This window comes from Apus apus, chromosome 4, assembly GCF_020740795.1.
Source record: "Apus apus isolate bApuApu2 chromosome 4, bApuApu2.pri.cur, whole genome shotgun sequence".
In the NCBI taxonomy this organism is placed as follows: domain Eukaryota; kingdom Metazoa; phylum Chordata; class Aves; order Apodiformes; family Apodidae; genus Apus; species Apus apus.
Window position 1 is genome coordinate 34,328,711 of NC_067285.1, and position 21,192 is coordinate 34,349,902.

General features: G+C 50.9%; 1 protein-coding gene and 2 long non-coding RNA genes across 6 annotated transcripts in view; 1 reads left to right on the plus strand and 2 right to left on the minus strand.

The window, feature by feature from the left end:
• The window catches only part of PCBD1 (pterin-4 alpha-carbinolamine dehydratase 1), a 468,321-nt gene that overhangs the window by 430,317 nt on the left and 16,812 nt on the right, over window positions 1-21,192 (plus strand). The window lies entirely within an intron of this gene.
• LOC127384123 (uncharacterized) lies at window positions 1,735-19,387 on the minus strand. 4 transcript variants are annotated; one of them, XR_007889372.1, is made up of 10 exons: window positions 19,322-19,387; window positions 18,339-18,395; window positions 16,419-16,514; window positions 15,643-15,909; window positions 14,935-15,087; window positions 14,377-14,476; window positions 12,151-12,343; window positions 8,700-11,232; window positions 2,165-2,277; window positions 1,735-1,828 (listed from the first exon to the last, which is right to left on the minus strand). It is a non-coding gene; the product is annotated as an uncharacterized LOC127384123 (long non-coding RNA). The 4 variants fall into 4 exon arrangements; XR_007889374.1 differs by having other exon boundaries at window positions 14,935-15,670; XR_007889373.1 differs by having other exon boundaries at window positions 12,151-12,340; window positions 14,935-15,909.
• On the minus strand, window positions 6,302-7,843 carry LOC127384126 (uncharacterized). Its single transcript, XR_007889376.1, has 2 exons — window positions 7,792-7,843; window positions 6,302-7,560 (listed from the first exon to the last, which is right to left on the minus strand). It is a non-coding gene; the product is annotated as an uncharacterized LOC127384126 (long non-coding RNA).

Here is a 21,192-nt window from a genome sequence, read left to right on the forward strand (position 1 = left end):
AACCCAGTACTCCTAAAAGCCAGTCATGGCATACACATTCATCAGAGCCAAAACTCACCTCTTCCAGCTCCTCTGTCTCAGGCTCTGTCACCTTCCCACGGTGCCAAAACTAACTTGTGTTCCTTCCTCAAGACCCACTCCTTTCCCTCTCCCTGCAGAGCCATCCCTAGAGGCAGGGCTTTCTCCAAAGGGATTCCTCCCTGCTGCCTGCACTTCCATCTACCAGCATATAAAAGAAGCAGGAGATAACCCAGTGCTGGGAGCAGATGGAGAAGCTGGAAAACCTCTTTAGCAGGAACAAACAGGACCTGCATAACAGGGAAGGTTCAGCTGAAAGGGGAATGGGGCAGCAAAGGAGCAACTCTGCAAAGGATTTCTTTCCTAGTCATCTTCTGGCCCCTCAACCACTGCAGATCCTTGAGCCCTTCAAAAAATAAAAGCTTTTTGCCCCTTTTCTCTCTTAGCCCTTCTCCCATCCAGCTGGTGTTGCTGAATTCCCATCTTTATGACATCAGTCCATGCTGCTGTAGAGATCATTAATTAATGCAACATAACTAAGTCAGCAGTTTTACAACTTTGCAGGTCACCACAGGACTGGAAGTAAAGCGGGGAGGGTAGAAAAGCTTACTCCCAAAAAGCAGTGTTCTTCATGATCCTCCAAGCACTGAAAGAGACGGTTGAGCCTGAAAATCATCCCCACAGCACAGGAAATGCAGCCTGGTTGGGATAATCACTGTCATGAGGAGCCCAGGGAAGAATAAGAAAGCCAGGAATAAAGATGAAGGCAGGTTCAGATGGGCAGTTGCAGGGGGAGGAAAGAGTTCCCTGAGCATCCAGCAAAACTCTTCCTCCCAACCTGGCAAAAATGCACCAGGTGTTTGGCCAACGATGCCACAAGATGTGATGTCCCAGTGGTTAATCCCAGGTGCACAGGGCCTTTTTTTTCACAAGCCGTCCAAGAGCTGGCCTCCCCAGAAATCATCTTTCCAGGGGTGTCAGTCTTCTATGGGAGGCGAGTTGAAGGCAGGGTAAGAGCAGCTCCTTCATGTGGGACCTTCTGAGCAAGCCCTTGATGAGGAAAGGGCTGAGACAACCTCTCTGCACCCCAGAAGGCTCAATGTTGTGCTCAGCCAGAAGCCAGTGGCCTTCCTAGCTGCTCATCAAAGCAAGGTGGTCCTGCCTGTCACAGACAGACCACAGGACAAAGCAGGAGGTGAGACCAGATACTTTCACCTCTCTCAGACCTAGCTGCCTCCTGACAGTCAGCTTGACATCTACAGCTGACAAAGGACACCAGTGACTTGTCAGTGTGTCCAAACAAGAGAACTCTTTGCTAAGAGCTGTAACTCCACCCAGGAGTTCTCCTTCCTGCCAAGAACTGGGCAAAAAAAGGAGGAAAAAGAAGAATGCTGTGGAGCATTCCAGTAAGTGCCACACTTGCAGTTGGGTCTAAACTCCACCCTTTTGTTCATTTCAAGAATTAAAACCAATTTTATTCTTTTCCCTGTGTTAATTAGAATCTTTGTTATAGACTTTCCAGTTCAGGGTCTCTGCCTTCTGAAGTGAGGAAGAAAAAAGCAGCACAGATTCAGTTGGGTCATTTAACCCTCAGGACACCACCATTCCTCAGCAAAGGGGGAAATGCTTTGAGAGAGAGACACATACAGAATAAAAGAGTCAAAAAGACCATGTTTGGGGACCAAAAGTGACAACAACAAGCAACACTTGCCTTCCACAATCAGGGAGGCTTCACCACGTTGTGATATTTTCATGGCAAGCTTCATTGTCAGCCCAGAACTGAAGACATCTGCACTTCTCTGGGAACTGCCTGGTAAAAAAGAAACACCAAGTATTCCAAGATTTTAAAATACCAGGAGGTTTTTGGCAGGGGGAAAAAAAAAAAACAAACACAACAAAAACCAACATAAATCAGAAAACCAACTGAGGAGCCATCTCCATGACACCCCATTTCAATTCAAGCAGGGAGAAGTGGGCAGCTTTTCTGCTGCACAGCACAGTTGTGGGAAATGAGAAGAGCAAAATACCCACGTCTTAAATGCTTTATGATCTGTTTGGAGCATCAGCTCCCAATTCTTCACAGGCTCAGCTCCTTTCAATGGGATAAATTGCACAGAGTCATTAAAATCTCGAGCTTATTGCTCACCATCTGCAGGCAGAGATGGTTTCTCTCCTCCCAAGCCATAGCTGTTTTTCCTGGCAGGCTGCTGCTGCTTTGACCTGTTGCTCTCCCTGAGGAGCTGGGTCCACCTCGTTTAGCTGCAGAGAGAGAGTGGTAGAAGGTCTGTTAAGACATTTTTAGGGGACAACACCAAAGCCACCACAAAAGGTTTGCTGGAGCCACAGAAAAAGCAGAACAAAAACCCACCCTTGCAACAACCAGTTGCTCCTGCATAGGTTTATAGCTGGAATAAAGAGAGAAGACATTTTTCCCTACCCAACCCAGATAGCAGAGGCAAGAAATCATCTCTGGTGAGAGCAACAATGGGCAATTTAGCTTGATTATATCCTTGCAGAACTTCCTATTTATAAAGGTTTGCATTATTTTGAATGCAAACTGGGTTGGCTGGTGGTGTTGTGGTTTGTTTTTTTTTCCCTGTGCATCAGCTCTCACAACCAAAAGTTGTCATTAGTTCCTGATTAAAAGAGGCTTTAAATAAAAGAGTAGAAACAAGCCCAAATAAAGAAGTGCTGCTGCATCCCAAGCCTGTTGTCTCAGAATGAGTGCTGCAAATGTCAGGTTTATTTACTGTTTGGAGACCATTAAGCCTTTTCTCTTGGAGGAGAGGTAAAACTGGGAATACTGGGCCAGATGGGAGAAAAGAAAAACAGGGAGGGAGTGAAGAAGGAAATAAATGAGCAACAGACCAGGAGGGTCCTGCTCACCCAGACCAGCAACATACAGGCAAGTTTGCCCACAGATGCAGCAAATAAATTAAATAAGCTCCACTAGCAAGAGCCTGACCTTTTCCATCTCCCCCCCAGCAGAAATCAAGCTCTGACAGGGACCAAAAAGAGGGTTAGAAATAGCAAAGCTCATCAAGTGGGTCATCAGGAGCACAGAAGACTGAAGGGAAAAGCCAGGCAGGTGAAAGGACAATCTCCAGAAAACCTGAAAGGTTGCAAGTCACCCCCTTTTGCCAAAACACCACGAGACACCATCTCTCCCACTGCAATACTGGTAGCAGAGGATGGGACCAGGTGAGGCTGGGAGCTCTTTTTCCAGACTCAGAGAAGGAGCCTGCTCTGTTTTGCACACAACCCCCCTCATTTTGGCACACACTGCTGGGTATTTTTTTCAGCAGAACAGAACTCCCCTCTAGCAAGGTGCAGGCAGACCCCAAACAAGATGACTTTGTATTTTCCAGCCTCCTTGGCATCTGGACTGCAGGAAAAGACCCTGATTATTTCAGGTTGCAGGTTCCTAACCCCGGTGATGGCCAAGCCACCTCCTTTAGGGGATGTCTGCATTGCTGAGCCACCAGTTCCTCTGGTTGATGAAAAAAATCCAAGCCAAAGCCAAGCTGGTCAGACACATCAGCACAGGGCAGTGCTTGGGTTATTTAGCCCCCCAGTTAATTAGCCAGGATGGGCACTACTGGGAGATGACACAGCAGGAGCTGAGCAAGGGGTGACACGTTGCTCTGTGGATGGACTAGCTCGGTTAATCCAGTCTCCAGCAGGTCCTGGTTTTATAGATACATCTTCTAGTCCAGATGGTGTGAAAGGGGGTAGAGAGGAGAGGACCTTCCACCCCTGCCTCTTCCCTGACCACGTATCTATAGCCAGGCAGGTTAAGGACTTGCTGGTAAGGAAAAAAGCTGCTCAGAGGAGCCCACAACTGCTCTCCCAAACCCCACCAGGGTCAGGTCCCCATCACATGGTCCATTCTGGATTGCCTTTCCAGCCCAGACAGCCCAGGTACCCAACCCTTGGCCAGCCCTCAAGGGTGGGAACAGCTAACTTCAACCAATGCAAAGCAACTCCACTCAATTCCACCTTTTAAATGCAACACTTAATTAACTCTACTGGGACTTCTTTCACCCTCCTTGCTGGTGTTTCCATGCCACCAGGGTTAGGAAAACACTGTCTCCCTTTGCACAGAGGGGCCCTGGCTTTCCCTCCCCGCTCTGGGCTGACATCACCTTAACCCAGCCCTTGGGCACGTAAAGCCCAGCTCCAAACACAAAGAGCTTCTCCTTCAGAAACCTGTGACCAGCCAGTTTGTTTTTACAGCTCTGGCTGATCCTCACTTGGACTCCTCCAAACCAGCACCCCCAGCAAGCTCTGCTGCTCGAGCAGAAGAGGACAACCCAAGCTGCCTCTCCTCTAGAGCCAACGTTTAGAGGCAGTATTGCTAAACTGGCCAAAAATGGAGAAAGAATGAAAGAAAAAACGAGGGGGGGGGAGGGGGGGGGGAGGGGAGGAAGGGAGAGAAGAACCAAAACCAGATGTTTCCAAGCAGCTGGCATCTCTGTTCCTCCCAAGATGCTGATGAAGGCAAACGCTGCGGTTTGACAGACCCTCCTGGGCCGCCCTCTTCCTGCTAGCAGAGAATTCCAGTCAGCTCTGCTGGGTTTCATCATCTTCTTCCCTTAAATAATGGACTAGGGGGAGGAGAGGAAAAGGATTTATGCCTGTCACACTTACTGTCCAAGAAATGGTGGCTCTGCTAAAAGGACCTGGGGCTCTTGAGCTGCAGAAAGGAATGAAAAAGAGAGAGAGACAAAAGCCTCAGGGGAGAGGGAAGGATGAGACCATCAGCTCTGCACACTAGGCAGTGTGGACAGGCCCAGGTAGAGGTTGAGGTGGGACAACACACGAGGACTTCCAGCAGATATTGACAGGGCAACAGGAAAGAAGAGCAGCAGGGAAGGGGGGAGTGCCTCGGTTGGCTCAGCTCAGCTGCTTGAGCTCTGCTTATTGGGGCTGAGAACTTACACTTGGCTTTTTTTTTTGTTGTTTAAGCAGAGCTCACCCCGAAGCCCAACAGGAGCTCAGCAGTTTGCAGAGCAGCTCCCCCAGCCCTGGCCTGCTGCCCTCTGCAGTGGCAGACCCCCACACACACACACACTTCTTCAAAGACACCAGAAGCAGGACTGAGAGGTGCTCCTGCTGAGAGGACAAAAAGGTCAGGGGGTGCAGGAGGCTCTAAGAGTAACCACCACCACTCGACACCCCAGGAAAGACAAAAGGCTACGGAGAGTTCCTGAAACAAATCTCCACACAGAGCGTGACCTTCAGAAGTCCTTGCAGAGGGGCCACGACACAGATGTTGAAGCCAACTGGCAGGAGTCCATCAAGGGCTGTTAAACACCAAGTCCCAAGGTTAACTGCCAGCTCAGGAAGCCCTGAAGCTGCCAAACGCCCCAGACTGGGAGGGAGTAAGACAAGGGCACAGGGTCTTCTTCAGGCATTCCCCAGACCCTGCCCCTCACTGGAGACCCAGCAGTGAACTCAGCACAGCCAGCACTTGGCACCTGCTGTTGAGAAAGCAGCTGATGGTTCCATTTCATCAGTGCAGGGGCTGTGAGGCTGCTGGGGCAGGCTCAAGAAGCCCCTTCCCTTGGGGAGCGGGTCCCATGAAGAGCTCTGCCCACGCCCTCATCTAGGACCCCTTCACCACCTGCAGCAAGTAACTGGGGACACATTCAGAGGAGACCCAACCTGACCCTCACTGAACATCCCACCCTTCCACACACCCAAGGGATGGCACTACAGTTAGGTGCAGAAGTCAGGATCACTTGGCTTTGCTGGAGCAGGGCCTTCAAGACAGCCTTTCCAGGCTGGCCATACTATTTTCTTCCAGGATGAAGACAAGCAAGGAACATATCCCAGCCCCCCAGCAATTCATTTCAGTCCTCTCATACAACCCAACCTATCTCCCCTCTCTCTCCATCCTTTTCTCCTGGTGCCCACAGCTGGAATCCTGTACAGATCCATTCTTTGGTGTTTTGAGCACGTTCCCAACTCTTTTGGAGCTCTCCTGTGCTGGAGCTGGTTATTTCTCAGCCTGGGAGACACTCTGCTGGTGGGACCAGCACAGCAAAGGTGCAGTGGGAGCAAACCCAGTGACACACAGCCCCAGTTGGAGGTTGAGAGGCACCAGCCACCTGCAGAAAGCAGTCACCAGGAGAACTGGCCCACCAACAGCACAGCCAGTCCCTACTTTTCTTCCTCTCCTCGCACACCCCGGGGCTGCCCAGGGTCTGGGAAGGCAAAGAGGCCTCTGAAGATAAATTATAGCAAAGCCACAATGAGGACAACCTCACCACAGATCATATGGGTAGAGATGAATCCAGTAAGAAATTGTTTTGCACTCCAGACCGTGCCTTTCATCACAGTCCTTGGGTGGGTTAGAAAGGGGGTGGTTAGTAGGTCAAGGGAGGTTCTCCTCCCCCTCTGTTCTGTCTTGGGGAGGCCACATCTGGAATGTTGTGTCCAGTTTTGGGCCCCTCAGTTCCAGAAGGACAGGGAACTGCTGGAAAGAGTCCAGGGCAGAGCCACAGAGATGCTGAAGGGAGTGGAACATCTCCCTGATGAGGAGAGGCTGAGGGAGCTGGGTCTCCTGAGCTTGGAGAAGAGGAGGCTGAGGGGCGACCTCATCAGTGTTTACAAATATGTTCAGGGTGAGTGTCAGGAGGTCAGAGCCAGGCTTTGTTCAGTGATGTCCAGTGATGGGACAAGGGGCAGTGGGTGCAAACTGGAGCAGAGGAGCCCTGGGACAGGCTGCCCAGAGAGGCTGTGGAGTCTCCTTCTCTGGAGACATTCAAACCCCCCTGGACACGTTCCTGTGTGATGTGCTTTGGGTGACCCTGCTCTGGCAGGGGGGTTGGGCTGGATGGTGTTTCCAGGTCCCTTCCGACCCCTCAGACTGATCCTGTGATCCTGTGACGAGCGATGGCACCAGGTTTCCTTCCTCTGGGAACGAAATCAGGACGCCTGTTACAAGAAAATCAACTCACTGCTGCACAATATCCAAGCTTTGTGATCCAGAGGTGGTCCAAATACCAGGATTAAGCAAGAGCTGATGGGGCAGGGCTGGTCACCTGCTGCACAAACCACCTGGTGCCAGCAAGGACACGGGGCAGGCAGGATGATGATCCGAGCGGGCGGCTGCTCGCACGGGCACGTCGAGAGCAAGCAGGAGACCCAGGAACCACAGGGAAGCAATTACTCTCTGCCAACGGGTGCCTCATCCCTTATTCCAGCAGCAGGGTGTTATTTCAGCTCCACCTGCAGGAATTTCTGCTGGCAAGAAAGCCTTGAAGGTGAGACGGGAAAGGGTCTCGCTCAGGGTGAGGTTGGTGGAGAGAAAAAGGGTCCAGGTTAGAAAAGTGGGGAAGGTGCTGCCTTAAAAGACTACTAAACAGTTTGGGGAGTCAAGGGGGTTTGGGTTCCTTGGTATAATCCCACAGGCACAATGCTGAATGCAGCTTCCCAAGAGGGCTTTTCTAGCAACCTTCATGAATTCTCTGCTCCGACCCATGCTCCGTGTTCAGTCTTTCTGCACAGTTCAGCAGAAGTCTCCAGAAAGAACACCTGCTGAAAGTGAAGTTGTCTGCAGGAAGGGCAGAGAACATTTGCAAGATGACATCTGGATTGGCAGAAGGGGATGTTCATCACACACACACACCCCAAAAAAAAGCGACTCCTCTAAATCAGGAAACAGACCCTTGGTAGGTCCTTGCCAAACTAGCCACCCCTCGCTTGAAATAGCAGGAACTCACTTTGTTTTGGAACCCAAAGGCCAAAAAAAGAAGCCACCATCACCTGGCAAATAATCACAAGTGGAATTATGAGCAAACTCTGGTCATCTCCAAAGGATTTCACTGGGGGAAAGTAAAAAAATATTCATCACATGAATTAAGACAAGGAATACACCCAGCAAACACATCAGCAACCACCTGGAGGAGCAAACCTCCTGCAGAAAGGGCTCCCCTGGCTCTCCTCCCTTTCCTGATTCCCCAGTGGAGGAGAAACCAAACTGGAATTCATTGCCCAGTAGGAACAGCTCCCATGGCAGGCTTCTTCCCAGTGCACAAGAGTGCAGCTCCTGGACAAACACATTTCCAGAGCAGAGCTGCAATCCCCTATCTTCAGAGGCAGCAGAGAAGCCTTTGGTTTTGGAGACAGAACCCAAAGAGGTAAAGGAGCAATCCATGGTGAGGGAGGTGAGTGAAGTCTCAGTGATGCTTCAAGCAACCTGGCATGATTAGGACATCAAGCTCAGGCTAAAGGATGTAGCAACCCAACCAGTTTCATAAGTAATCCATCCTATTCAACTGGATGAGGGGAGATTGAGGTGAGATATGAGGAGGAAATTCTTCCCTGTGAGGGTGGTGAGACCCTGGCCCAGGTTGCCCAGGGAAGCTGTGGCTGCCCCATCCCTGGCAGTGTTGAAGGGCAGGTTGGATGGGGCTTGGAGCAACCTGAGCTGGTGGGAGGTGTCCCTGCCCATGCAGGGGGGTTAGGATTAGATGATCTTTGAGGTCCTTTCCGACCTAAACCAGTCTGGGATTCTATGATGAAATGGGGAACACTGTTAAGTGGTTAAAAAAAAAAGACCTTCAGCATTTTCCCACCAAAAGCAAAACCCTCAACCTCACACAGTTCCTGGCGGGGGGGGGGGGGGGGGGGGGGGGGCGGGGAAACTTCCCATCTGCATCCATTTCAGATACCTGCATTGAAATGTTATCCACACAGCACCAGCAGCACCAAGGAAATGTATCAGCACGTGATGGCTCACAGGAGAAATCCCTGCAGAGAAAAAAAAGACAGCAAAATAGGACCTGAAGGAGGAGAGACAGGAGAGTTCCCAGCGTGGATCTCCAGTCCCAGAGCAAGCCTAAGGCCTGGAACAAGGCAGTAAATGAGCTCCACACAAGACAACTGTGACCTTGAGCTGTGAACACGTTTGTAGGAGATCTATAAAGATGCCCATCTCCTGTTTAGATAGGAGATAAATACCTGGGCAGCTACCCAGGAAGCCGTGCATAAAAATTCTGCACCAAGCTCCTGAGAAAACCCCACGCCAGAGACTTCTCCTCTCCCATCCCTGTATCAATCCACTGCAGAGCTGTACTAACTGCCTCTTTTCCTCCCCACAGCTGACAACACAAAGCCTAAAAGCTGTGTATTTTACCTGAACTACCAGCATTTGCTGGGCCTGGCTTCACCTGCCTTTACCAGCCATCACAGAGAGAATAAAAGGAGTAAAACCCTCTGTGGTTTATTGAAAGGTGGGAAGTGCCTCACTCCCCTGGTTGTTCCAGGGTGATTTTTTTGCATTTCCCTTCAACCAGAAAAACAGCTTGGGAAGAGCTAGAGCTTTAAAGTGGCAGCTGGACTGACCAAGAAAAATGTTTGGTGGAGAAGCAAAAGAGACTGAGGGTCCAGGGTAGTAGACACCGAGCAAAACCAAGAGCATCCTCTGTGTGAATTGCCCTAAATTGAATTGGTTTTACCAGAGCAAAGCAAATTGAGGCTTGTGGGAGACTCCAGAGGATACTGGTGATTCCATTAGAAACAAGCCTTTTACCCTGCAGTGCTCTGCAGGGGTCTCAGAGAGAAAACAAGAGGAGCAAGGGCATAGATCACGTTCATGCTCATGCCTGCATGTCCCCAGTGCAGGTGCAGCCTGAAGGAGCTCCCCCCAGATGCCACCACCGCAGGTTGGCCACAGAGCTGGTCTTTGAGAGAGGAGGGGGATGGACCAAACAGCTCCCAAGGAAATTAAGGGCAGTTTCAATGTCCTCTGGGAGCCTGTGCCAAATTCAAGACACCTCCAAACGCCCTTGAAAAGCCAATAGGGAGCACCAGGCAGGGACACGAGCCCAGGTTCACACAGCTTGAATTTCAACCCTCTGCCTTCCCAGGTTCTTGTTCCCCAGGGCCTTCCCTTCTCCCATCCTCCAGGAATTCCCCTCCTGCTGCAGCTCTGCCTGCCACCACCAGGCTCTGCTCTGAACGTGGAGATCACCAGGGATGGGAGCTTGGGGAAGGCACCAGCTCAGGTCTCTCCATACCTGTTCTACCATCTTTCAACTACTGCACCACATGCAACCCTTTAGTGTTCCAGGAGCATCAACAGGTGTCAGATATTCATTGAAGTTTTTTAAAAAAAAGAAAAGAAGGCAAAGGGGACTTTGCAAGGGCAGGAACTGTTCTGGGAGAGCTGCAACTAACCACCCAGGAAACGACCTGGCCCCTGCTCTGCTCCAGCATGATTCCCCCAGGGATGGGTTCAGCAGCAGGGTAGATGTCTACCAGAGAAGCAGCAGCTCACAAACCCCCTTCCATCCTCTGGGGCCACCCCACCCAAACAAACACCCACACACGTTCTTCTCAAGAACCCATTCAAACCAGCAGGAATGGAGGAGAAGGTGCAATTCTCCACCTCGTGGTGAACTTCTCCCATCCCCAAGTTGGTTGGGTTTAATTTTTGATCAGTACCTTTTGCCTGTGAGCAATGCTAAACCTGCTGATGCAACTTTCAGGGGGGGGGCTGCCTTTGAAGCAGAGGAGAGGCACAGCAGGGAAGGGATGTGCTATTTCAAGGAGGGGTTTGTGTATTTTCCCCACCCCAGCAGCCACCGTGAGATTGCCAAGCAAAGCACGACAAAGCCAAACCCCCCCCCCAAGTGCCCTGAGATGAACATGACCTGGTAAACTCTGCTTAAATCACCCCTTGATGACACCTCCTGCTTGTCACTTGAACAAGGCACAAGTTTGACAGCTCATCTTTTGGAGAAGTGCAACGGGTCCTTTTGATGGCAAGCCAAGAATGTGCAGGAGAATGAGCCTCACCTAACTTGGCTTCTTCCACCAGGGGACTAAAGAGATGGTGGGGTTTATTTCCACATCCACTTGCCTCTCCCATGGTGCCTATGAAAAGATGCAGCTGGGAATGGCCCAGTTTCAACCTCACAGCTGGAAGTTACTGCCAGAAAATAAGGAATTCCTATAGGAAAAGGGGCTACCTGCAATAGATTTTACACCTGGCTACAAAGCTCTTCCTTCAACCTCATCACCTCCACTCCAATCCCCTGCCAGAGGTTCCAACTGGTTGTGCTGCTGATCTGCAGCACCTACTGCCAGGGAGACACCCTGTGTTCTTGCCCAGCATTTCAAGCCAACATTCCTCACTCGGTTGTTCTGGTTGGGTTGTTGGTTGGTTTGGTTGGGGTTTCTTTTCATCCAAGAAGAATTAACCTTTGGGGAAGAAAATCAAAAGCATGGATCATCCTCCCACGGTGTTGACACCCTAGTTTTTATCTGCAAGGAAATGCAAGTTGAACTTCAACATCAAATAGTCATTGACCAGCATGAACCTAAGTTTCCCCTCCCCACTTTGCTCTCCCAGGCATTTTTCTTGTCCTTCAGTGGGCTCATGAAAACATGCACCAGGCCAGTCTTGTTCCCCAAATTACCCCTTGAACTCCTCTGACCCACTAGTTGTCCCCTGTGATAAGGTTACTTGTTCTGGGCAACATTACGAGGGGAAAAAAAAACAACCACCCAGAAACAAACCAGCAACAAAACCCAGGCTTTCAAAAAACAAAAGGCTCCCAATTCAGGTAAACCCGTTCTGATGGATGGCAAGCCTCCCAGAACCTGTTCTTCATTTCTTTGTCATTTTCAGATGCCAGTGCACATTGTCAGACTGCAATTGTTTCCCTGAATCATCCACAGCAATGAAGCAGAAAGTCCTCAGCTTTGTGGCGTGGGGAAGTCACTTGCTTTAGTCACACCACACTCCACCCCTCAAGAGGATGCTTCTCCAGGCTGGTGTTGCCCTCAAGAACCAAGGCTCATACACTCACCTTCTGTAGGAGTGATAAAAACCCCTCCCATCAAGACCCCCTCCCATCAAGACCCCCCTCCCATCAAGACCCCCCTCCCATCAAGACCCCCCTCCCATCAAGACCCCCCTCCCATCAAGACCCCCCTCCCTCAAGACCCCCCTCCCTCAAGACCCCCTCCATCAAGACCCCCTCCCAACAAGACCCTTCCACTGGGAAATGTAGGTTTCATTTCCAGGAAGGAAAGGCACAGATATGAGGTTACACGTTGGGAGGTGTCAGAAAACCCTTCAGGGAAAGCCATATGGAAAACCAGGGATCCTCTTACCTTCATCTTGGGAAGCAAGAAGAAGAACCAGGGCACTGTTGGGGTCTTGAATTTCATCAAAGCCAGAAAAGGCCAACTGCAGAACACCCTTCTTCTCCATTATTGCTTCTCCAGTTGCTCCTCAGTTTCAATTCTGTAATTGTTGGGTTTTCTCCCCCCCTCCTCTTCCTCCAGCAATCACCAAGAAAAGCTGCTGAAAGGTGCAGGCAATATCCTTAAAAAGCTGTTGACAACTCCCAGGAAACTTTTCCATTTTGAATGCCTTCTGCCCACATCCCCTGTGTTTCCTGGTGTTCTCAGGTTCCACAATTTAGCACACCAAGCGATTTGCATGAAAATAGCATCTTGAGAGTTCCTCACAATGCCTTTCTTTGGGGGAAAAAAACACCACCACATTATTGTAGGATTATGTGTTGAACATCTCAGGTAGCTGGGCTAAGAGGAGAACGAAGCACAAAAGTGATTGCAAACATTTTTCTTTCATTTTAGATCCCATCAACTTCTCATTCTCCAGCTGCCACTCACAGTGGTGCTCCTGGATGCATTCATCTAGTGCCATTATCATTCTCTAAAGGCAAGGAACACTTCTATTAAAGCAAAGACAAGTGGATTTCATGGCTTGACTGTGTTTCTAAAAATACACGGAGACTTCCTCTTGACCATTGATAACTGGAATCTATCAACATGGAAGAAACCCACTCCCCAAAAGAAAGAGAAAACATCCCATCTACTAAGCACCCCTTCCCCAAAGTTCTAGAGAAATGTCTGGAGCCTCTGGCAAGTCAGTCAAGAGATCACAGAATCAAGGAATCAATCCAAGGGGTTGGAAGGGACCTGGAAAGATCACCCAGCCCAACCCCCCTGCCAGAGCAGGGGCACCCAGAGCACATCACCCAGGGACGTGTCCAGGGGGGTTTGAATGTCTCCAGAGAAGGAGACTCCACAGCCTCTCTGGGCAGCCTGTCCCAGGGCTCTGTCGCTCTCACAGCAAAGACCTTCTTCCTGATATTCACATGGAACCTCCTCTGCTCCAGTTTGCACCCACTGCCCCTTGTCCTGTCCCTGGACATCACTGAACAAAGCCTGGCTCTGTCCTCCTGACACTCACCCTGAACGTATTTGTAAACACTGATGAGGTCGCCCCTCAGCCTCCTCTTCTCCAAGCTCAAGAGACCCAGCTCCCTCAGCCTTTCCTCATCAGGGAGATGTTCCACTCCCTTCAGCATCTCTCTGGCTCTGCCCTGGACTCTTTCCAGCAGTTCCCTGTCCTTCTGGAACTGAGGGGCCCAGAACTGGACACAATATTCCAGATGTGGTCTCACCAAGGCAGAATAGAGAGGGAGGAGAACCTGCCTTGACCTACTAACCACCCCCTTTCTAATGCACCCCAGGATGCCACTGGCCTTCTTGGCCACAAGGGCACATTGCTGGCTCATGGTCACCCTCCTGTCCACCAGGACCCCCAGGTCCCTTTCTCCTACCCTGCTCTCCAGCAGCTCAGCCCCCAACCTGTACTGGTCCATGGGGTTGTTCTTCCCAGAGGAAGAATGCCAGAGGATTTAGGAAGTCTACAAGAGCCCAGGTCCTCTGTTTCATGCCTCACTCCAAACAACACCCAGACCTTCAGCAGCACAGACTGAAATGATGAACATCACAACAGCAGGAGCCTGGAGGGGCAAAAATAAACACAGCAAAACCCTCACAATGAACCCGATCAGCACTTGGGACTTTTCTTTGTGGACATCCCAGCTTCGACACTGCTTTTCTGAGGAACCTTTTCAAAAACCCCCTCCTAAAATGGCACAGAGGAAGAACATCTCTTTTTGCCTGAACAAATGCCAAAGGATCTCGATAGCTGGCAGGATTCAACACATCAGCCCACAAAACTCATCTGGAAAAAACCCACCCCAAGGTCACCTCCAAGCAACTCTGAAGGAACTGCTCTCATGCAAAGGTCTGGGTGTGCAAACACCAGCAACAAGCAACGTACTGGGAAGCAAAGAAAAAGATGACTGCAAGTAGAGGAGCTCCCCAGGAGACAGCAGGGGATTCTTTTTTCTCAAGATAAACCCTCTTCTGACTGTTACTGCAAAGGCAGGAAGGGAAGACAAATTAGAAAGATGAGAAGGTAGCAAAACACAAGGTCAGCACTAATGTGACTCTGAGGTATTATTGAATTCAGCCAAGGTTAATCAGAGAAGCCAAGTTGGTTGTTTTTTTTTTTACCTTGGTGCCTTCACCAGGTGCCTCAAAATGATGGAAGGATCCAGCCCAAGAAACACGAGATCCTCTCATTTCTGCCTCGCCGAGAAGTATTTGCAAGACCCTGGTTAATTAAACCAATAAACCACAAGTGAAAGGCTGGCCTCCAGCCACATCTTTACTAGCAGGTTGGGCAGGGGGTGTTACATTCACAGCTGTTCCCCTGTCACGGGGGGAGCGTGGGGGGAGCTGAGAGGGGGGGAGCAGAGGAGAAGGAGCAGTAGCAGAGGGAACAAGACGAAGCAGCTGATTTTCAATTAACCGTTGAAATAAAAACGAAGTGCTTTTAGTGCTTGGCCTTCAAAGTGCCAATACTCTTAAATAACACAGAGACCTGGCCATTCTATACCCCTATTAAATCAACTCCATTTGTTTCAAGCAGAGCTGAGTGGTGCTTATTTAACAAGCACTTCTTCAAGCATGACTCAACGTGCAAGGAGGAATCCTTTCAGGGCAACGAGAAATGTCTCGGGGGGATGATGCTGGGAGAAGAAATTTCTCTTTGGGTAAGAAATCACTCACAACAGCAGCTTCTGACCAGGTCAGGACTGCCTGGAGATGGTTTGGATCATCTGCTTCTGCTCAGGCTGGGGTACATCTTGCTTCATCCCATGAAGGTGGAGATCTCTGGGTGTTAAGCAGCTGGTAGAGAGGTGAGGTTAGGATCAGAGGCTCCTGAAGAGAGAAGATGACACCTCAAAAGGTGGCCTCAGGACACCCTAAACATCCTCTTCAGTTACCCCTTTCCCAGCACCTGAAACCTTCCTACCACCCCTCTTTTTAAGTGCAATGGTTCATATGAATGAGAAGCAACCACCACAGGACACGGGGTGCTGTGTGGCAGGACACAGCGTGTGAAGCAAGCTGAGGAAGGGGCAGCAGCAGTAGCCTCGGTGCACAGGGAGCCTCCAGGCTGTCACCCTGGCAGGCCTAGCCTCTCCTTTTCTTGGAAAAAGCCAAGCTTACCAAAGGTATCTGAGAAGGGGCACGCATGCAATCAGCAACTGGATTCTTGCAGGCCTCAGCCACCCAGACCATCAGCCTGTCCCACCTCGGAGCACATCACAAGTCACTTCTCACCTATCTCAGTTATTAAGGGCTGAGGGAAGCTCCAGAAGCTTCCTGACCACATTTCAAGTGCCCAGGGCTTCAAGTTTCATTAGCAGTTACTCTTACCCGTCGTTACCTTCCACTTCAGCTTCTGTGTCTTGATCCCTTTGATCCACTTACCCAAAGCTCCACTTACTCCAATATCCACCTTCGACAAAACACAGAACAGCTCTTAGTCAGAGCCTCCTGCCTTCCACCAAAGGACTCTCCAGCTTTGTGCTACAGCCAAATCCATTCCAAGGCCCCTTCATACAGCTGGCCTGAAAACTCTTTTTCAATCAGGTTCTCCACGTGCCAGGAGCTCTTGTCCACACGTGACCGAGGCTCTCGTGTGCCTTCCGAGCGGCGGCGACGAGCCAATGTGCATTAACCCCTCCTCTCAGAAGCCTGAACGTGGAGAAATGTGGTTATCCAAAAGGTCTAATAACCAGTGGAGAGCACAAGGAGCAGCTAAAGTGCTGAATTGCCTTCCTGGGATGGTTTGATGAGGGGCATAATCACAGGAGAAGTATTTTTGAGAGAGCACGTCCCCGGCGCTCCTGAAAGTGCCGATAATCAGTGGCTAATTTTCTCTGTCCTGTTGGAGGGTTTTTATTTTTCCTCACTTCTTCAGAAATTAACACCTGTCCTTAAGGTTAGGCTGGTACAAGCACCACTGATTTTTCAATGGCTCAGCTTCAAAAATTGGCCTCATTCAAAGGTGTAGATTAGTTCATGCAGACGTTTCACCATCTCAAGTTGAAAAAACTTGAGGCACGCAAGCAGCACAACTCCCTTCTGGACACCAACATCATGGAAAATGTTGTACTGTCCACGTCATCTAAAGCAGAGATTAAACCAAAGACATGGGGAAGGAGAAGCACCAAAGCAGGAATGCCAAAGGGTTTACTTCTCACCTGCCCCCACACATCTCATTTGAAACCCTTCCTCCATGTGGGGAGATGCAGAGCTCAGATCCTGGGCTTGAAGGTCCAACACTACGTGGTCCTCTCCTAGTGGTGCACAGCAAAAGCATTGGTGAAGGCAGCAGATCACACCAACTGGTTTGGGTTGGAAGGGACCTTGAAGATCATCTGGTTCCAAACCCCCCTGCATGGGCAGGGACACCTCCCACCAGCCCAGGTTGCTCCAAGCCCCATCCAACCTGCCCATCAACACTGCCAGGCATGGGGCAGCCACAGCTTCCCTGGGCAACCTGGGCCAGGCTCTCACCACCCACACAGGGAAGAATTTCTTCCCAATGTCCAACCTAAATCTCCCCTCCCAGTTTTCATCCAACCCCCCTCATCCCATCCATCCCTGCCCTTGTCCCAAGCCCCTCCCCAGCTTTCCTGGAGCCCCTCCAGGCACTGGAAGGTGCTCTCAGGTCTCCCTGGAGCCTTCTCAGATCACCTTTGTGGCCTCCCCTGGACTTGTTCCAGTGTCTCCATCACCCTCACAGCAAAGAATTGCTTCCTAACATCCATTCTAAATCTCCCCTCCTCCAGTTTTAACCCATTCCCCCTTGTCCTCTCCTGGCAAAAGTCCTTCCCAAGCTCTCCTCCAGGCCCAAGAGCACTCTCCTCAACCCACAGCAGCTCCCCACGCTGACCCAGCTCGGGGCTGAGCACTTCCACGCAGTCAGGAAGGGGGTGCCTTGGTCCCCCCACAACCCCTCTCCTCTCCATTTCAGAAGCACCAAGCAGGAAAATTAAAAAAGGGGGGGGGACAAGGCTGCAATGAATACGTGAGGTTTCAAAACCAGGAGGGAAAGCTAGAAAATGTCAGGGGCTCCTGGCTGGCGTGACACAGCCTGGCTCGTGGGCAAATTAACACGAGCAGGACTTGGCTCAGGCTCATCAGGGTAATGAAATGTGATACCCACGGGAGAAAGCAGGGGCAGGGACATGCTCTGCTTTGCTGCAGCAGGATGCCCTTTAGACAAAAGACTCCCTGGTGAAATGCAAAACAACTCTGGGCTGGAGTGGATTCAAACAGGATCCCTGCAAACCCATCAGCAGGGAAATAGAGCCCTCCTTGCTTACCCTTCTGCTGCACCAGCCTGTATTTTTGGGGAGGGGATGCTCAGAAAACAGGGTCGTTGTTCTTTTTTTGTCTCCACTAGCTGCTGCCTAATGGGCCCGTTGTTCAGGGACCAGATATAAAAGGTCTCAGCCCCAAAAAAACCTCTCCAACTACATCTACAGCCACAGGTTCTTCAAGCTGGACTTACAGCAACTGTTGCACCAAGCAGGGAGGGAGATGAACCTGGCAAACAGCTCTTCCCATCCCATCTTCTCCTGCAGGCTGACCCAAACCTGCCAGCACTCCTTCCCTATGAAGCCAGACACGTTTCAGTCCTTGTCAGAAGTTCTCCTGTTCTGCTAGGACTGCTAGGACAGTCTGTGTCTTCTCCAGACCATGCAGGGAAACCTTCCTTGCTAATGCATGGGGTGATGCATCCAGCACCTGGAGCAGGACTGCTGGTCCCACCTCTTCAGAACCACTTTCGGGTGGGATTCCTAACTTTCCCCCCATTGCACATCCTCCTAACAGCTCCCAGCTCACAAGACTCTCCCCTCCAGCCTCCCAGGTGAAGACTTGCCTGTTGACCTGGTAAGGTCTTTCGTGCAAATCAGCTCCAGATCAGGGCCTCCTGGCTTGCACATACCTCCCCATCTTCTGCTGTCACAAACAGCAGGTGGATTTTTGCATAAGGCTCTTGGAAAGCTCTTCCCAGAGGAACTTGGACATCCTAGGAAAAGCCCTTCAAACCAATACCCTATTCTTTGCCACCCAGAGTAGGAAAATACCTGCTACCCCATGGATAACGCTACCTGAGCACTCCTCTCTGTGAGCCTGGTGTAGCTCCAAGCAAAAGGGAGACAAGAGTCCTGAAGAGAGATAAAAACAGAGATCACAGCTTTAACTCTCCTGTTCACACCCTCCCTCGCAGAGGAAATGCTGCATTAAGATGTTGGGTGAAGCAGAACACATCCCACACTCCCCAACCCCCCTCTGAAATCTGAAGCCCTCCAGCCAGAATCCCAAATGTCTCTGCTGGGGCAGGTCAAAACAAGCCCATTCAGTGGTTAAGTCCTTTCTCCGGTGCTGTTTGGAATGGATTGGAAGGAGCCCATCCCCAAAGGTGCCACCACTTCTCCACCCCAAAAACTGGGCTGTCACGACACTGACTGGCACAGGTGGCCTCCAAACCATCTCCTGGACCTCTATAGCAGCAACACACAGCTACTGGTTGCTCCCCACAGTTTCTTTTGGGTTTTTAAAGGATATTTAAAAGGCTGTTGTGGGGGGGGGGGGGAAGAGAAAAGAAATGCTGACTTTGCAAACAAAGTTTCTAAACAGAGCAATTTATCTGAGCATCTTGATCTGGGTGGGTTTGAAGAGACATCCTCCATCAGTCCCCTTGCATTGAGAAGTGCTAACAAGACATGAATGCCCCTCTCCCTTCCACTTAGCATGTGTGTGTGTGTGTGTCAGGGGGCCTGTTCCCTCTCCCCACCTCTCTTCCACTCTCTCCAGGAGATGACCCCAGGAAACTGTCATCTCGAATGACACTGCTAACCCATCTCATGCACAAGAACACCCCACACCAGCTGCTGCAGAGGAACATGGAACACTCCTCACCCCTGATGGAACAGCACCACCCCCAGGGACACCCTTCCTTTGCATTTGGGCCCCCCCTGCTTTCCTGAAGCGTTTTACCACCTGGATTTTTACCCTGGGAATTTTATCACACGGAGGAAAAAATCTACTATGAGCTTTTTTTTTTGGGGGGGGAGGTGGAATTCAGCAGTACCTTCCAGCAAGGAGTTCTGCAGGGCAGTGCATCCAGGAGGTGTGCAGTCTCTGGACTCAGTTGCAAGTGGTGTCCTGGTTGGAGCCACCTCTTCCATCTCCTAGACAGGGCTATCAGAGGGCAGTGTTGTTGTCTGTCTTGCCAGCGTTGTTCAGCAGCTTGCAAGCCTCAGTCCTGCTTCTTCTTCTCCTCCTGGGAACGGCAAGAGGCCCAGCAACTACTGCAACCTCAGTTTGCAAGAAGCAGGTGACACTTGCTGTGGCAGGGAAGCCTTCCTTTGCTTCTAATCCCTGCCAGAGCCTACCTTCCAAAACCTCCTGTTTGTGCTGGATCACCCCTTCCTGCCCACTGGAGCATCCCACAGCTCCCACAGACACGAATGGTTTCAAGAGGTCTCTTCACAGCAAAAAAAAAAAAACAAACAAGGACAAGGACAAGCTGGGCCAGCTTCAACCCAGCTGGAAGTTCTCCTCCTGTGGGAGAGGTGGCCCCGTGGCTCAGCTGAACAAAAGCCATGGCTAGTTGGATGTCCCAGTGCTCCCATGGCAAGGAGGGGACTGGGCTGGCTTGCAGAGCTCAGCTTTCCTCCTCACCAGGGCAATTTGCAGCAGAACTCAAATGAAATGTTGGTGTCTGGGTTGCAGGTTGAAATGTTGATGGAGGGAGGCCTAAAGCATGTTAGGAATGCAGCAGGCCCTGGTGGGATTTACTGCCCCCAAGCCCCATCCTCTCAGAAGCTACTCAGGAAGGAAGGGGGAGAGATGAAAGAGCAACAGAGGGGTTTATGGCTGCAGCAAAAAAAAAAGAGGGAACAGAATTGGACCAAGTGAAACACAATGTGTTCAAAGAGAGTCTTTTACTCTGAACTTGGAGGGCAGCAGGAGTTCCCTCAAGCCTGGAAAAGGTCCGTGGAAGTGGAGGTTTCTTTCCTTGTGCCATAACCTGGAATGCTGGGAAGGGGCTGCACTGCTCTTAACTGCAGGGGAAAAAAAGGGGTCAAGCCTCTGTTTATAACTTGTCTTAGAGGAAAGTACCTGCAGCTCTGGGAGAAGAGACACCAAGAAGCAGGACTGCCTTCACCTGTCTCTTCAGCCCCCACCAGGTAGGGTTTGGCCACATGGAAGCCTGACTTCATGCTTCCTTCCAAAAACAAAGGGGGAGAGGAAACATTCAGAGGTCTTGGATTCCTGCCCTAATTGGTGTACCCGTCGTGAGGGCAGCAGCTAACCCTGCCTGAAGTCCACCTGCCACAGGAACGAGGGGCCACTTGGCCTCTCCAGGATGAGGGACATCCCAGCTCTCAGCAGCCACCAAACCTCAGCTGAGGGGAGGGCAGAGCAGCAAGGTACCAGCAGAGCAACCAGCTCCAAAGAGGACAGAGGAAATCCTGCTGGGATCCAGGAGAAGAGTTCAGAAACACGTGGTTTGACTTCCCTCAGCCACCACTGGTTTCCTTTTTTCGGCTCTGCCAAATCAATGACTGAACTGCAGTGAGCAGGCAGGAGTCTCAGGAAACGTTACTAGCCCTGGTGAGGGTCAGACTGGTGGCCAACCCAGCCAGCCAGGCTGCCCACTGAGAGCCCTCTCCTGGCACTCCCCAGCCTCAGCTTCTCCTTTTATTCCCTCCTGTTCCCTCTTCTCTGCTCCTTCTAACTGGGTTCAAGGCAGAGAAAGGTCCCAGATTTGGGCTGGGGAAGGGCTATGCCCTGGTGAAGCTTGCACCCCAGGGCAAGGTGAGCTGCAGGGAGGACTGAACGTCCCTCGTTGTGGCACTAGACTTGCCAGGAGCTTCCTCTTTCCCTCAAACCCCACCGAACAGACAGGGCTCCACATGTGCCAGCTGTTTTCCCACAGGGTGGGAGATACACCAG